Source organism: Mustela nigripes, chromosome 2 (genome assembly GCF_022355385.1).
Source record: "Mustela nigripes isolate SB6536 chromosome 2, MUSNIG.SB6536, whole genome shotgun sequence".
Taxonomy (NCBI): Eukaryota; Metazoa; Chordata; class Mammalia; order Carnivora; family Mustelidae; genus Mustela; species Mustela nigripes.
The window spans coordinates 8887439-8891801 of NC_081558.1; positions in this window are offsets into that span (position 1 = coordinate 8887439).

The window sequence follows — 4363 nt, forward strand, 5'->3', positions numbered from 1 at the left end:
CCGCCTCCCCCCCCACCGCCCCCTCCCCCCCCCCCCCCCACCCCCACCAGCCCCCCTAGCCCCTCCTGGTCCGCTCTCCCTTCAGCTCCGTGGTCCACCGGCAGTGAAGGGGGTGGGGGTCAGCGAGGCTGGAGCGTGCGTGACTCAGGCCAGTGCGGGGGTCCCTTGGCCGCAGCCGACCTTGCTCCCCCTTCTCCACCCCGTGACTCACCCTTCGCGGCTTTCCCCGAGTGTGAGTCAGGCCCCTGGGGAGGGGGCTGCGGACTCTGAGACCCCCTCCAGGCGGTGGGGGCTGAGATTGTGTGTTCCCTTTGCCAGCCCTCGCCAAGGTCGCTGGAGGTGTTTCCCTCCCCCCTAGAATTGGCAGGGCCTCCCCCCACAGCCCAGGCCTCCGGGAACCAAGCTCCCACCCCTCCTCCCCAGCCCACAGGAAGTTTTGGCAGAGCCCATCGTGGCGATGAAACGGTTAAAGCCGTTTTCTTATTCATTTCAAACAGGGGCCCCTTTTGACTCAGAGCAAGCCCAAGCCGGGCGCCCCCTTGAGCCAGGCCTCATGGGGGCCTGGGTTTACACTCCACCCTACATGTACCATTTTTAGAGAAGGGAAGGAAGGCGGTTGGTGAGCTGGCTGGGGGTCTTGGGTAGCATTCAGAGCTGGGTTCAAATGCTGCCTCTGCCATCGTAACCATCTGAGTCTCAGTTCCCCCATATGAAAACCGGGGATAATTATACCTGGCCCATTGTGTTGTTGTGGGAATTAGGTGAATAATAGAGGGGACGCTTTGCATCCTGAGCTGGGCACAGCAATAGGAGAGGCCTGGCAGGCAGTAGGACCCAGATTCCTCCTGTCTCTCCAGCCTGGGTGTCAAGGTGCCCAACAGAAGCCAGTCCTTGTGGGGTGGGCCCTGCCCCACCCAGGCGCTCTGAGGCCATGGGGTTCATCCCATCCACCCCCTGCCCCAGGCAGGCACCCAGGAAGTGAGAGGCGGGGCAGGAATGAGGCGGAACCTGTTGGGCTCGTTGCCTTCCCACCTCCCACCCTCATTCCCGGGCCCTGACAGGCCACCCCCCCATGCTGCAGCCCCACCCCCACTGCCCCGGCCGCCTGGGTCCTGACCCAGGGGTGGCCAGAGGGAGGGGATGCCGGCGGAGACAGCGTCTGGGGAACATCCTGTGGACTGCTGGCTGGACAGACTGGAGGGTCAGCCCCTCCCGGGGCAGGGGCAGAAATCGGCTGGGGGCAGAGTAAACTTGGCCCAGGGTGGCCAGACTTGGGGGAGGGGGTGGCAAGGAGAATACACACACACAGTCACCCCAAAAGAGACCCAGTCCAGACACACAAACTCCTGTCACCTTGGCCACAGAGAGACTGCTAACCAGGGACACACTGACAGGGTCAGACACACATCTGGGCAAGCCAACCCAGCGGCAGCTGTCACATATAGGGCAGTGACAGGGCAGACTCTGGAGCTGGATGGAAACACTGGCCAACACATGGAGACATCGGCCGCTCAGAAGCAGACAGGTAGGATGTGTGTGACACAGGTAAGAGTACACACTGACGAAGGCACAGAAAGACATTCAGGTGAGAAGCACACAGCCCAGCAGACACAGAGCCATGCTCACTCACACTGTGACAAATAACGACGGGCCAGACACACATAGACAGGACAGTGACCTAGAGAACTGGATGTCAGACACAGGCAGGTGACACACACATGCTGACAGTCTCAGAAGGGACAGTTGCTCTCAGGATGGGTATATCTGCTGCATGGGAGATGTGCAGACACACACGCACACACACACAGATCCTGACACAAAGCAATACAGGCGCGTGCACGCACACACATCACCGAGATCACCAAGTCAGCAAGGTACTCGGAGGCTAGAGAGACAGACCTAAACCTATAGGGAGGTGGATGAAGAGGACACTCTAGAGACAGCACGACAGAGACCCCCAGCCTCCTACACACACCGCACGCACATGCTCCCAAGGCTCCAAGGGACACCGAGATGCGGCCTTCTAGATAAATACCTCAGCAGTACCACACACAACTCAGACCCACCTACAGACTAGACAGATGCAAGCAGACAAACGGACATATTTACAGACATGGTCTGGCCAGACAGTCACACCCAGCACAGAGAGGCATGAACAAGCCATAGTCGTACATTCATAAACACACTGGCGCAGAGACACGCTGACAGAACTTGTTGGCTAGTGCACGTGCGTGCGCACGCGCGCGCGCACACACACACACACACAGCCACAGAGCTCACATAGACCAGCCACACACACACACACAGCCACAGAGCTCACATAAACATACAGACCAGACCTCACACACACACACACACACACACACCTCACACAGGCAAGCTGTGGACCCCACACACACAGACACACATACACACCAAACACAAAACAACAAATGCATATGGGTCAGCCACACACAGCCTGTTCCCTAAACCGTGTGCACACACTCACCCACCTCCCACCCCCCAAAGCAGAAGGCCCTCCACACCCCTGCAGGGTTGAGCCAACACACAGACAGACACACTCACTGAGGAGACAGGCCTCACACACACTCTCACACGCCCTGACAGGCCAGCCACATGCAAACCCACAGCCAACCAGACACACACGCTCTCCTGGACCAGGCAGAGTGCTGTGGGGCTCCGTGCTTCCCAGGCTGTTTCTGTGCCCCCCCATCCCCCCATCCCGGTGCTTCCTCTCTCCAAACATCACCCCCCCCAAACTTCCCTCCCTGCTGTTTGTCACTTCCCTTAGGAGGCCCAGCTCTTCAGTCTCAGTCCTTGGTGGGGTGTGGGCTTACTTTCTCACCACATCCCCTGTAAAGGGGACACCCAGGATGTCAGCCATGCTCAGGCCCCCCAAGACCTCTCCAGCAGTGGGGAAGGGGGCAGAAGTAGTTTTGTAGGAAACTCCCCTCATGCCCAGCTGAGTCAGCCTGAGGAGACAGACTCTCCTTCCTGCTTCCAAGAAAACCCAGAAGCTTCCTCTCCAGGAGAGGGGGTGAGGGACCCCCAAACCGCAGAGGTGGGGGAAGTAGGTGGCTGGCAGGCCAGGGGTTCCTGGGGGAGGGCCTCCGTGATTCTCAGCCTCTTCCTGCCCAGCTGTCTGTCCACACCCAGGGGCAGGGACGCGGGAGGCTGGGTGCTATGACTTGTGGGTTCTCGCCCTGGCCTGCCCACTTGGCTGACTCACGGGCAGCCCCCAGCCCAGTTTCCTGGTGAGGGCCCGGTCGGTCAGTGGGGCTGGGGCAAGGGGGTCACCAGGCTATTTATAAGAAGGAGAAGTCCCTCAAGGCCAAAAGCCCCAGAGAGACCTGTGGGTGGGGGTGGGTGAACTTCCTCCTTATTCCTCTCCTCAGGCCCCGGGCCCACTGGGCCTTGGAGAAGTCTGGGCCCAGACTTCTCAGCCAGATGCTGATCTGAGGCCCAGGGCCTGGGCAGTACCCAGCTGCTGGTTTGGGCACCCGGGCTGGGTGGGGGAGGGGGCTCTCCTTACACCCTCCTCACAGCCGGCCTTGGCGCCAGCAGGGCGGCGTGAGGGGGTGGTGCCCAGGCCACAAGGGTGAGACTGGCAGGGGCCTGGAACCGGCTGTACCAGCTTGGCTGGGCCCCCGCCCTCCTTTGCCGGCCCAGTCCCCACCCCCTGCTCAAACACCCATGCGGAGTAGAGCGGCAACTGGACCCCACTTCAGCAGGCTAGCTGCTCCCACCCCGACCCCACCCCTCTGCCCTGTGTCCAATTCCACTCTTCTGCCTCCTCTGCGGATTAAAACGAGACCCTGCAGGAAGGGGCCTGCAGACCTTGACATACACTTGGTGTAGCATAAATGCCTCTCAGCTTTTGAAAATCCACAAGACAGTGGCCAATACGCTGAACCGGACAGCTCCAGCATATTCTGACTCTAGTACTTGTAGTCAGGGGATATGGGGCAAGTTCCTTACCTCCGCGAGTCTCAGTTGTCTTGTCTGTTACATGGGGATACACACAAGCATTTCACTAGGTGGTTGGAAGCAGGCAATGAGTTACTCTGTGTAAACCGCTTAGAAGAGGGCCTAGCTCATGGTTAGAGCCATGTAAGTGTTAGCTATTAAAATAATAATTATTATTTCTCAGTCCGTCTGCCTATCTTAAGTGTCTCTGAGTCTCACTGTTAGTCTGCATGACGCTAACCCTGCCCCCGGTTTGTCTCTCTGGGCATCTCTCCCTGCCCTGACCCCCGCCCCCACACATGCACTCTTCCTTGCTTCATCTGTGTCCTCCATCTCGACCCTCTTTGGGCCAGCCTCACCTCTCTGCAGGACTCCCCCCCCCCCCCCCCCCCCCCCC